At 39.9% G+C, this 13,623-nt stretch overlaps 1 protein-coding gene across 2 annotated transcripts in view; it reads right to left on the bottom strand.

Annotated features, from left to right (window-relative positions):
* The window catches only part of LOC145986392 (uncharacterized), a 130,405-nt gene extending 117,482 nt beyond the window's left edge, over positions 1–12,923 (bottom strand). For both annotated transcript variants that reach the window (XM_083120345.1, XM_083120347.1), the window contains exon 1: positions 12,594–12,923. The gene's annotated coding sequence lies outside the window, so the exon portion shown is untranslated. The remainder of the gene's footprint in view (positions 1–12,593) is intronic.
* Positions 12,924–13,623: the final 700 nt, after the last annotated feature.

The raw sequence follows: 13,623 nt of genomic DNA, 5'->3' as shown, positions 1-13,623 counted from the left end.
ATTTTTTGTCGTCGTGAAAACAAAAAAAGGGCCGGTTATATTTCAGTTTTGCAAACGATCGCTAATTTTGAAATTCTGTAAATAAAAACGGGTTGTCCGATCGCGATAAGATTTTAGTAGGGTGCAGGCAGAAAGGTTTTAAATACGATTATTAATTTTCAGGCTTTCAAAATTTCTCAAAAAACAGTTTTTAGCTTTTTTGCGAAACAACGTTTTCTTAGTCCTACAAATACAATATTGGTATTATTTTGAAGTTCTTTGCAGCTGTATTTAAAATACATTATCATTGCCCATCCACATTGCTAAACCGATTTTATACAGAATTGTATTCAGCGGAGTAAAGCTGTACCTGCAACGTGGCAACACTGCAAGCATTGACTCGCAGCGCCCCCCGGCAGTTTCCGCACGGTTCAACGGACATCCTGTGTGTCGTATTGCCTGCCACGTTCCCCGTATAGTACAGGAAACGAACGGGGAAAAAAATGGCCTTACTCGGAAATAATTGAAACACAAATGTATTTTGTGCCAGATTATGCAGAATGGTATAGTGAATAATACATTAAAAATCCACCGTCCAAATGTTGGGAAAATCCGCCATCTTGGAAAATGGAGGCAAAAATTTAGCTTAAATATTAAAAATATATAATATCTCGAAAACGGTGCATTGTACACAAAAAGTGAAGATAACCAAAATGAAAGAGCAGAAAAGTTGCTAAATTATGGTTTTGTTTGGTATAGCTGCCATAAATTTTAATTGAATTAGAAGCATTCGAAAATTTTCTTTAATTTTTAGAACTAGCGTAAAAGTTGGTTTCCTACACAAGAAGAGCAAGTATGTAAGAAACTATGTAATTTACGTCCTAAAGTCACTGAACCAAATTCATAGCTTATGATCTCCTCTAGAGATTGGTTTTCGTTTCGTGGCTATAGGAGTTGAGGAGATATGTAGTTTAATGCAGAGTCATGTGTTTCCCTAAATTTACGTGTTCCATTTCCTATTATATTGGTGGGAACGGAATATGTTGTTTTCTGCAGTGTTTCGTTCTCTTGCGTCTGTTACATGTTTTTGTTGTTAAAAATGTATACACAAAGTAGCGGTGATTAGGTGTCTAAACTGAGGGAGTGTGGGGGGGGGGGCAAGGACCGTTTACTTTCTGCTTACTGCAATTAGGGAGAATCGTATTTAAAATGTAATTCGGTCACATGATTTTGGGTCAAATCCACTGGTAGACGAGGTTTAACATTAAGAGACCATAGTGCGGGGACAAAAGTGTGTACGGGGGAGGGGGGAACTGTTTCTCATGGCCCCCACCCCTAATCGCTGCCTGTCAACACATTGATTACGTAGTTTAATGACGAATCTATTGATAATATCTAGATAACAGCGAGAGCAAAACTCATGAAATTTTCCATCAATGGTTTAGAAGGAATTCTAAGCTGATGTAATTTTTCAGATTTTGGAATATCATAGCGGTTTTTCTAATGGAGAGAAACAGTTGAAAGCATCTGCCCTGGCAACGGTCAATATCCAGTTATGCCTTAATGTAGGCTCCGTCAGAGGACTATCTAAGATCTCATTGGCTACGATACAGAATGCTTTCAGAAATATTGGTTGATCAAATGTGATTTATGTTTGTGTGATTTACCTCTTTGATTGCCAAAAATATAGCGCAATGTGGATTGAATGCATATCTGAAAATCGCGGGTTTCCCTGGATGATCACCTTTTTCAATTATTTGCCGCAGGACTTACCACAGACGGACTTGTGTTGTGTCGTCCATGTGTGTTTGTGATTGCCCATTCATCCATCCTTGTCTTCGTGATTAGCCAAAAGTGGCAGAAAAACGACGTAATATAAACTAAAACGAATCAAATCAATCCGAAAAAGCCACAGTCAGAGGAACAAGTAGTATGACGAAAATAAGGATGAATCACAAACATATACGAGAACGTACATAGTCCTTTGAAACATGAGTTTCCTGAGATGTATTGGTTATCTAATGGAAGATTCAGACCTTGAACAAATCCTTGAGATAATTTCGGAGGTGATACTGTCAAACCTATGATAACCTATATGATCACCGGAAAAGCCCCTCACTTCAAAGTAGTACACCTTGGACTGACTGCATTTTGAAGACTAGCGAGACTCTAGGGTCTGGATTCACAGTCAGTATAATCCTCTGTGGGGCTCGTGGTGTCCATATTGTCCCTTCATCCATCTCACAATATCATCTTCAGTCCTCATCTTCATGATTAGCCAAAAGTGGCAGAAAAGCGACGTAATATAAACTAAAACAAATCAAATCAATCCGGAAAAGCCATAGCCAGAGGCACAAGGAATCATTTCATAGTTTATGCACACGCTACTTGAAGAAGCAAAGTATATTGTAAATGAACATACTTCTCAGACGTTGAATAATCGTTGGCCTGCTCATTTCAGAAGTAGACGCTAATGTAAGTTCAAGCTCTGAGGTGCTGAAAAATCTTTATCTACCTTTGGTTCAACTCTGAAAGATAACAGGATACAGCTGCTATGTGGCTGCAATACATTAGGATGCTCGATATTCTTGAAAATTTCATGATAGCCGAGCGTATTTGGAAGTGGAGTTTACATCTTGAATCGGTTACCCATATGTTCTCATGTTGCTGCATCAGGGGCAACACCTGTGTTACAATTGCACGTCTGTATGTAGAAGAAATGATGATATTTAACATATTAGCACCAAGCATCTACGAAAAATTCTGCAATGGACTCTAAGGCAAAGTGACCGGTTTAGAACCGTATTTTAGCGTATCATATTAGTTTGGCGGCGGCGTTTAGGGTTGGGGACCATGGGAAACAGTCCCCCTCCCCCCCGTACACACTTTTTGTCCCCACATTATGGTCTCTTAATGTTAAACCTAGTCTACCAGTGGATTTGACCCAAAATCATGTGCCCGAATTACATTTTAAATAAGATTCTATCTAATTGCAGTAAGCAGAAAGTAAACGGTCCTTGCCCCTCACCCCCCCCCCCCACACTCCCTCAGTTTAGACACCTAATCACCGCTACTTTGTGTATACATTTTTAACCACAAAAACACATAACAGACGCAAGAGAACGAAACACTGCAGAAAACAACATATTACGTTCCCACCAATATAATAGGAAGTGGAACACGTAAATTTAGGGAAACACATGACTCTGCATTGAACTACATAGTTTCTGAACTCCTGACTATAGCAACGAAACAAAAACCAATCTCTAGAGGAGGTCATAATTTGGTTCAGTAACGTTAGGACGTACTTACATAGTTTCTTACATATTTGATGTTTTATGTGTCGGAAACCAACTTGTACCATAATTCTAGAAATTAAAGAAAATTTTCGAATCTTTCTAATTCAATTAAGATTTATAGTAGCTCTATCAAATAACAAACATAATTTAGCAAATTTTCTGTTCTTTCATTTTGGTTATCTTCACTTTTTGTGTACAATGCACCGTTTTCGAGATATTATATATTTTTTTTTAATTTTTAAGGTAAATTTTTGCCGCCAAGATTCGTGAAATCGTTTATTTCCTCTAATAGTACAGCTTTGCTCCATTGAACAAAATTCTGTACAGAATAGGTTTCGCAATGTGAATTGACAATGATAATGCATTTTAAAAACCGATTCAAAGAGCTTCAAAACAAGACCAATATTGTATTTGTAGGACTACCCAATACTAAGAAAACATTGTTTCGCAAAAATGCTAAAAACTGTTTATTGAGAAATTTTGAAAACCTGAAAATTAACAATCGTGTTTAAAACCTTTCTGCCTGCACCCTACTAAAATTTCACAACGATCGGACAACCCGTTTTTGATTTACAGAATTTCAAAATTAGCGATCGATTGCAAAACTAAAAAAAAAGGCCCTTTTTTGTTTTCACGACGATAAAAAATAGAAGGCATACTCGAAAAACAATTGGTTAGCATAGATTAATGCAGAATTGAATAAGCTAAATTTTGATGTAACTCGTGTTATTGTAGGTCTACTGGTTAATGTTTAATTGAAGCCCAAACTCGAGTATCTATAATTTTTAATCCGGTAGTAGAATCTGCAGCCTTTATGCTCACAGACAAATGAAGTCAAAATTCGTTACATTTTTACAGCGTTACACAAGTAACGCACTTTTGTTAATGCTTCTCATGCATTCAGCCCATGTCATCATACTAGAGTTTTTTTAAAAAAAGTTGACACCATAAAGTACATCATAGTTTCATGAAATCTGTTCTGTTCATTATGAATATTTTAATCCGATTTTACGTGTAGAACGTTAACTTTTGCATGTAAAGTGTCGCACACGTAACACTGGAATGTCCCCACTGCGTTTGGCGAGAGCAATTCTTCTCTCGTCTTCAGGTGAGCAAATTATTTTTTCCTGTTGGTGGTTGGGATGGAATCAACTACCCCAGTACCGAAATGTTGCGGCTCCCATAGGTTATCGACGCCGGGACCACTCTCACAAAAGGAAACTAACAACCAATCGATGGCTACGTAGCGTGGTTGAAATTCAAGTGAATATTCTGAAGGTGCTGTGATCTTTTACGTATATTTTCGTAATAGATTTTTCTATCAACGTCACTTCACTAAAACGCATGAGAAGAGTCTATATGTGGTTCTTTGAATGAATGAATGAATGCTCTGCAGTCACGGTGCCCGAGAGGGGAAGGGGGAACTCCCCCTCCGCAAAGAAAGAGTAGATTAAAGCCTTCAGTCAAAATATACATTTCTGTATTCGATTCAGGTATCTACTTAATGTGACTGCCCTTACAAAATATTACCACCCACTTTTGCCTCCCCACTCATTTCTTCTGATGTCGTCACCATGTTGCGTCCTGCAAGGGATATGTGGGGGAGGGGGGGGAGCACCATCCTCCTGTGTCAACTTATGAAGAAAATGTCATTTCGTACTTTCCACACCCATTCGCTCACAAAACAACTGACTATAAAATTGACAGTGAAATTAAATGTGAATTGAAACTCACCAAGATAATAAAGAAATATCGAACAACATTATAAAGTGCTTCTTGTAGTTGAAGCGCTAAAACAAGTAATAGACATGGTACTAAGACTTGTCTAGACGATACCGAGAGCGAGGAAGTCTCGTAAAATCGAGAAGAAACCGATACTTACTATTTGTTATTTAGCGTCGCTCCTCTTCCACGTTTGGCTAATCGCGACGATCAGGATTGATGAAGGGACATTCGCAAAGAACACCTATGTCCAGGCCGGGATTCGAACCCGTTACCCCTGTCGTCGTAGCGCGCTCTGATAACCACTCCGTCACGAAGGTCAATGGAGAGTTAGTAGGTAGAATTGCATTGTACTTCTCACAGAAGTTCTACAAAATCGTGTACAAATGAAACTTTTGATAAGTCACGCTTGAGAGCTGATTAAGGGCATGAGGGAAAAATTTCCTCGTGGCCGTCCTCTCTGCGGCGGCTAGAGCACTGTTGCCAACTTAGCTCTTTTTGAGCCAGGACTAGCTTTTTCGTGCACTCGTTTTGCTGTGAACTGAGGCGCACGCCTCCTTGCACCACTATGGTGTCGTCACTGGCTCCGGCTTACATAGACCAATTTTTGCCATAATTATACATTTTGCACGTGATATTGTTATATTTGCTTCGTCGCCCCACCCCCTCTTATCTCCCCAGCTACTTTTTTATAGCGTATTGGCTGACGTGAAGAGGACGTAATATTGTTATCCGGGAATCCTTTATTTTTCATTTCACACGACTATCGGTGAATTATTGAGATGGGTGATGCCGCCGGATCTAGACGTTGAAAAACTAAGAATAAATTGCCATCACTTTAAAAGCTAACAGTAATAACAGCGCCCCCCGCCCCCACTCATTTGACACCATAAATTACCCTAAGAGGTACTTTATCCAGTTTCTTAAATCTAGTTCATTGAAAGTTTTTACTCCATTTACGGTGAAATTTAACTCTCTTATGCGCATCAGGTTTGGCAACACTGCCAGGATGACCGTAGGAGGCAAAGAGAAATGCATTATGCTTATGAAAGTATTATTTGATTTGTTCTCTTGGGAATATCAAACTTCCGATCGCATAGAATAAGATATCAACGGCCAGAGGACAGACTGAAGTAATTGACAAGAGAGCAGTTCAGCTGAGAATGATGGCCCAATATCTGTATTTCTGTAATTGCTCTGCTTTTGCTATCAGTTCGTCATGAGTTGGGTTTCGTATGCAGTGGTGGTTAGACAAGCAAATTAGGTTTGATGAGGATCTCCAAAGTAAATAGTAATTTTGTTCTACCCACGGGTTTTCCTGCCGACCACCTTGGCAAAGTGGATAGCACAGCGCGTTACGACTCCAGGGGTCCCGGTTTCGAATCCCAACCTGGGTGTGGGTGTTCCCTGTTAATGTCCCTTCATCAATACCATCATATCATCACTCATCCTCATCTTCGCGATTAGCCAAAATTAGCAAGAAAACGAAGTAAAATAAACTTTAGTCAGACCTGTTGCACCTCTTAACTTATGTGTACGTACAGTACAGGGTGCACCAAAAGTCCCTTTACTCCCCTTAACTCTGTACTAACTATATTTTTCCGTTGCAGGTGATATTCCCTCGTGACAACAATGGCCGATGAGTCAAATTACACTCTGGAACAGAGAATTGCCATATGGGCTCATGAACGACCGCACACTGGGAAAGCATTGAGAGAGATCCAGAATGATTTTAACATTAGATTTCTTAGAACCGCACCGCTGAAACCCACAATCCTAAGATGGGAAACAGGTTGGGAAGACCAACAGCAAGAGCAGAAACATGCGCTGAAGTTGCAGCATCAGTTGAACGTTCGCCGATAAAGTCACTACGAAAGCGATTACAGGAACTGAATGTTCCACTAACGACATTAAAACGACACATGAGTAAAGATTTATCCTCAAAAACATACAGACCCTCGTTCATTAACGAGTTGAGTGATAATGACTTGGAGAATCGACGTGAGGCCTGTGCGCGATTACTGGAGACTTTCGAAACACTTGAAATGAACCCACCTCATGTGATGATATGGGCTGCAATGTCTGCTACACAGGTGATTGGTCCATATTTCTTTGCAATGAATCATGTTACGTATTTCTCCATGTTGCGAGACTGGTTTGTACCGGAATTGGAACGTTTGGGTCTTCTTGGTCGAATCTGGTTCCAACAGGATGGGGCACCACGATACGTGTAAGATAATACCTCAATGATGTGTTCAGAGACAAATGGATTGGACGAGGATCGCCACCCCGAAGTCCAGATCTGACATCTTGTCAGAGGCGTGGCGTGCATGGCCGCTGTTACCGCAGGTAACACCAAAATATAAAGAATTGAAGAACCTGTCTTAAAATATTATTACATACATAAACTGGTAATATTGTCGTGAAGTGAACATTGCAGACTGACATTTTTTTCTGACACCGGCAAAAGCGAAGAGGAGGACTGATCCGGTACCCTCCTCAGGCAACATGAGGAAAGGGCCCTGAGACCACCCAAGGAATACTTTCCGTCGCGTCAAAGACTGTTACGGCGGGAGGAGGAGGCGGGTTATTGGCATGACTGTTTAGCCGCTGCAGTTGCCGGTGATCCTTACCGGATACAGATCAGTGTTGTCATATTCAATTGACAGAAAACAGCTAAGTCGCCTAATCGGGTCTATGTTACTCTGAAGGTGCAATGCCCCACGTTGCGGCGCCACAAATGCAATGCAACGTGCCACCACTCGTAACTCCAGGGTATGGAGATCCGAATTGGCTACACACCACTCCTTGCTACGGCTGGTCAGTTGGGAGCACCAGTTCTCACCCAGGGATCGGGAGTAAGACGATCCACCCTTCCTCCAGGAAGGAAACCACCGAATTGCGACACGTGACAGTAAATAAAATTCCAAATACTTTATAATTAAAATGTCCAAAATCTTTAATCACGAATCGCGCGCGTACATACTGATTCGCACAAGTTAAAAGTTATAATTTGTTGGGTCATGCACGCTCGCAGGCAGTGACAAGCAAATTATTTAACACGAAAGTCCGCGCACCGCCTTCACAGTTAATAGCAAGACCTCAACTCCCTACCTCAAGCGCGAGGCGCAGCATAACAGATTGTTCTAACTTACAATACAAACTCATAACATAAAATAACACAAGAAAAACTGATAATTTATATAACACATCAATGTTAATTAGCGATAGTAAGCTAAAGTTAGGGTTGGCAACAATTAAAAATGCCAACGTGGAAGTTTTTACATCGCCAAAAACACGAAGCGTGGTTCCCCCACTCCTAACATAAACAGCCAATAGGAAAACGATATTTTATTGAAAACGAGGGAGAAATACTTTGCTATAATATTACAATATTAAACTATATAGAAATAACTAAACTGATTTTATCAAATAAATCATATTTGCCCTTGCACATAAAAACGATTAAATAAAGATTTAGTTTATAACGAAGATAAATTACTTCAATCTTGTACATTGTTGAACAAAAATCGATATTAAAAACAAATGTATTTAACTTGTGCTTGAAAAACAATGAAAACGTTGCATATATTATTTGGGATAATTATTAGCCTATAAATTCTGAATAAATATTGCAAAAATACGCGAATAATATAAGATAAAACGTAAATATATATATGAATTATGAAAACAATTAAGTATAAATAATTTAATCCAAATTCTTAACTTGAAAGTATACGAATAAAATAAATGGCAATATACAACTGAAATCTGCCTAACATGGCGGTCGTTACAAAGGTGTCCAGTCACACTGGGGAACGATGGCGCAGTGGTAGCGTCGCCGCCTTGTAATCAAGGGATCCCGGGTTCGATACCCGGTGGAGGCACAAGTGGTTCGGATCCCACTTTAAACTGTCCCGATTAACATTACTGTGCATTAGTGGACTTAAATCGCCAAATCAAAATTTAAAAAAATCTAATCACACTGGGGGAAAAGCAAACTACCAAGTGATATTTTGTATTTGCTCTAAATATCAGCGATTACGAAAGTCCTCTTTGTCCTTCTTCGGCATCGTGAGCGAGAAGGAGAGGAGAGGGATGGGTATGCATCCTCATAGTCACGATTACGATTATCCTATAAAGCGAAACCCTTAATGGTAGCCAGGGAATTAAATATACGAAATAGTAGTGGTGTCAGAAATGAGATTTCAGTGGATTTAGCGAAACATGGGAGTGGGAGTAGTTAGGAAACAGATGAAGACTACATCTACTCTACATACGTCTTCTTTGAAACGAAAATGTTTCGCGATTTGGGCAAATCTGGTTTCAAAAGAACTAAGATGGCAACAGTAGTAGAACTGGACTTCTTGCAGGTTCCGAAGGAAATATTGGGGAAGCGCCGATGCTGAGAGGGGAGGGGGCAAGGAGGGTGCTTCACGTGTTACAAAAGTAAACAACGGTTTGTATGTCTATGGTCTTTCGTCTTTATGTTGTTTTCGGGCATTGTCAATTAATTAACAAGCGGAATGGAGCTTGCTCCGAGTTCCTAGGTGGCGGGTTCATCCTATCTGAACAGTGTGTGTAATTGTGCGATAGAAGATATTTTGAAGAAATCTTTTGGTTCGTTCTTTTGCAGAAAAAAGCGAAATTGTGGCGAAAGGGAGGCCAAAGCCTATTTTGAACGATTTAAAAACCAAGTCGTCTGCTGGATATTGCAGACATTTCAATGTTTCGTGGTATAACGACTATCCGTGGTTATGTGGATGTGCGCAGTTGTCGAAACTCTTTTGTTGGCCATGTACTCTATTTTCGGGTGAAAAAAAGTGTGGGATTCAGGTGTGGATAACATGGACCATGACCATGACGCACCTAAAAATTCAAATTCAAATGAAAAACTTCACTTTATGACAGCATCATAGAACTTTTTTGATTTGATTTGATTGATTTTGCTTCGCTTGTGCCACTTTTGGCTAATTTGCGAAGATGGGGATGAGTGATGATATGGATGAATAGACATCACAAACGTCCACGCCCAAGCACGGATTCGAACCTGGGACCACAGCATCATATAACTATTTTCGTCGGATTGATCTGCTCTATAAGTAGCCTTCGATGTTTCTGTATCAAATTACGTATTATTGTGTCAAAAACCAATGTTTACGATTTCACTTCAGTCCTTATGTCAACATTTTTTTCCTGATTAATAACTTTACCAAAATCTAGTATTGAATTGCAGACGTGCCAGATTAATATTATATGAACTACTTGGAAGACATTGGGGGGGGGGGAGTGAGGTGGGGAGGCGCCCAAGTCCTACTGATAACCGGTAACACTTTTAAAAATCCCACGCCACGCCACTGCATCTTGTGATAATGCGCTATGGGGGCACATCAAACAGAAAGTTGCCCATAATCGTTATCAGACAACTGAGGAACTTCAAGAAGCTGTTCGCAGTGCGTTTGCTTCCCTCACGCCAGCCATGTTACGGAGGATTTCACATCGCACCTGGAGGCGAATAATACTGCGCAATGAAAATGGCGGTGTGCACACAGATCCTCTGGAGTAAATGGTGGTCATTGGTCTGATTTAATGGTATACCATCCTCTTATCATACACATGCTGTTAAAATAACAATTTGCATGTTTGCCTACAATTCAAAGGGAGGAGGGGTAATGGGACTTTTGGTACACTCTGTACAATCTCAAGTGGTAGTCCCACACCACAAAGCTAGGGAAGAAACACTTGCAGTTAGAAATAAATTCATGTTTAGTTTGTGGTATGGAGCATTAAATGGTATTAACTGAAAACTACTGCATGTTCATCAACTTAAAATTAATCACAAATACTTTACCTAACAATAGATGGTCTTTCTTCTTTGTTCTACACAAATTCTAGACAAATTACTATATTTATTGTTTAACATACACATATTTAAGTATGGAAATGGAGTCCCGTGGTTCGATACCCAGTGGAAGCACATAGTGGTTCGGATCTCACTTTAAACTGTATGTTCTGTCTCAATTAGCCTTATTGTGCATAAAGTGGACTTAAAAACACCAACTCAATCAATTTAGTATGTAAATGGCATGCCAAGGGCCCCCTAAAGGCTTGCTTATCCTCGCCCCCTCCCCGCGCACTGCGGCGTTTTACGGTTAATAGATCCGGCACTGCCCAGGCTGGGACTCGAACCCGAGACCTTCGATTGTGAGGTCGGAACGACTGAGAGTGTTCTAGACCTTCGGCTCGTTCGAGACTTTTATACGATATTTGAAAAAACTTACCTAAACCAAATTTATACTTTCTTGTGCTAATAGGCTCCGACTTTAGAGGGGCAAGGCACTTTCTGCAACCACCCCAATTCCCCAAGCAATTGCAAATCCTGTGCCACGTTGCACTTATAGTTAGTATAAAATTCCGTTGTTCGAGGGCTTGTAGTGTCGAAATAGGGCGATACCGAGATTTGTTCCTTAAAGCACAGACAGATTTGTTTATGTTTGAAGTGTTGTTCTAAGTTTACTTTGTGCATAGCTAGGCTAATCGGGGCAGGGCCTATAGTTTAAAGTGGGATCCGAGACACTGTGCAATGTAACTCCACTGGACATCAAACAAAAAGAAAAATGAAAACTGATTGTCGCTAATATTTTTATGTCAGAGAGGCGACAACATAAAGTGGCATAGAGGTATGTCTAGGAATTTTGTACTGATGAAATATAGCCACAATGACTTCTTATATTACTATTCAATGCCATATTTGACCATATTTTGATCGCGGACCTTTGGGCCAAAGATAACGTTATAGCAGGGGCGGGTTTATCCAGAATTTTCCATCGGGCGGGGGGCGTAGGGTCGATTTTGAGGCATTTGTAAGCAAATTCAGCACAAAAATAGTCATAAATCAGACTTTTTATTAAAATTTTAGCAGGTGTTAGGAAAATTTGAAAGGTTGCCAAAAAATTACCTATAAAAAGACCTAAAAATATCAAAAAAGGACCTAAAAACGGAAAAAAGGACGTATAAATGTGATCCAAATTAATTAATAACTTTATTTTAATTACATATTTAATGAATAAAAAAATACAAAATTCTGGTGGTATTGAATACACAGTGCGAAAAAACTGAAAGGTTCAAAACAAGAGAAAGTTGCCACTTTCAAGACAAGTTAGGGTTAAAGGACCTTGTACGCTTCAGTCGTCCAAAAATGTTTTTCTCTCGTTTCAGGGATGATGGTTCAAATATATTTCTTTCTTTTTTTTTATTTCTTTACTACAGAAAGGATGTTTAAGAGGTGATGAACTGATGATGATTCGAATTGAGGATGGGCAGTAAAAACGTAGTCGAAAGAAGGTGAAGTTGCAAAAAGAAGCCGTTAAGACCTTAAAAAAGACTAAAAAAGGACCAATAAGCCAAAAAACGCCGAAAAAGGCAAAAAAGGACAAATAAAACCCACCTTTTTCTGGCCTGCAATGACCCAAAATGAACATATATTATGTTGGGCCTCGTCTTCGGACACTAGGAAAAAAAAGATTTGTCCTCAACTTCCGAGCCCTAGTAATAGCAAATGAAATTAAAATAGAAATATACATTCTTCCTTACCTGATAAATCTACGTCGATGTGTGATTCGTAACAAAAAGCAGCATTACATCGGTTAGGGCAAAAAGTAGCTGTGAAGCCACAGGAATGTTTTTGGTACAGCACACCTCATTTCCTCATAGATGGAGCACAATATGCGATTAAGCACGTTTTCAGCACACATTTGAACTAACTAAACAAACCTTCACATGAAATTCTCAACGATGCCAAAAAATGAAATCACTAAACTCAATCCCAAAGCGATATTTCGCAGCAGGACAACAGGTAAAATGTGTAATGTGGAACGGGCAATGATTGCACACCATAGTCGTCCGGATTCACGCAATGTAGCACAATTCATCGGAGCATCATGGCGGGGTGAAAAAGGGGGGGAGAAGAGGGGAGGGGGTGGGCGACAATCGCTCCTCCGACTTCCTGAAAAAGTTCCATTGAATACGCCCATGCATTTCCGATACACGTATGTTTCGCTCGGAGTATAATGGGAGATTGCTGCCTCTTGTCGTAACCGAGGACAAATAGGTGAAGCAATGTCAAAAACAGTCTCTTCCAAACAGGCCAGTTAGCTCTGGTTGAATATAACTCTTGCACTCAGTTTTTTTTTGTAAAGATGTCATAACTTCACGTGCCGCAGTGTGCATTACTAGGCAAGCCATCACAACTTGCATTCAAGTCGTCGCCTTGTAATCAAGGGGTCCCGGGTTCAATACGGTTATAAATTCTAGTGAAACACTACAATTTGAATGAATACGTCAACTATTTAGTATTTTAAATAAACCGGGTGGTAGTCGTCTGATTTTAGAATAGTCAGGAAGCCAAACAACAACAATGAAACGTTCTCTTACAAAGATCGTGGCGATTGGGTTCTAAAACCGGGGGGGGGGGGGGGGCAAGGACAGTTTATTTCCCTTTAGATAAGGTTTAGCAGGGGCAAAAGTGGCAAAAAGTAGGGGGGAACTGCCCCCCCCCCATAATCGCCGCCACTGTAATGACAAGCATAAACACAATTTTCGACTTCTCATAATTTAGCGATTC

The sequence above is a fragment of the Lepisma saccharinum genome, chromosome 4 (assembly GCF_977018435.1).
Source record: "Lepisma saccharinum chromosome 4, izLepSacc3.1, whole genome shotgun sequence".
NCBI classification, from domain to species: Eukaryota; Metazoa; Arthropoda; class Insecta; order Zygentoma; family Lepismatidae; genus Lepisma; species Lepisma saccharinum.
Note: the sequence above shows the minus strand (reverse complement) of the source record. Positions and strands in the feature narration are given on the sequence as shown.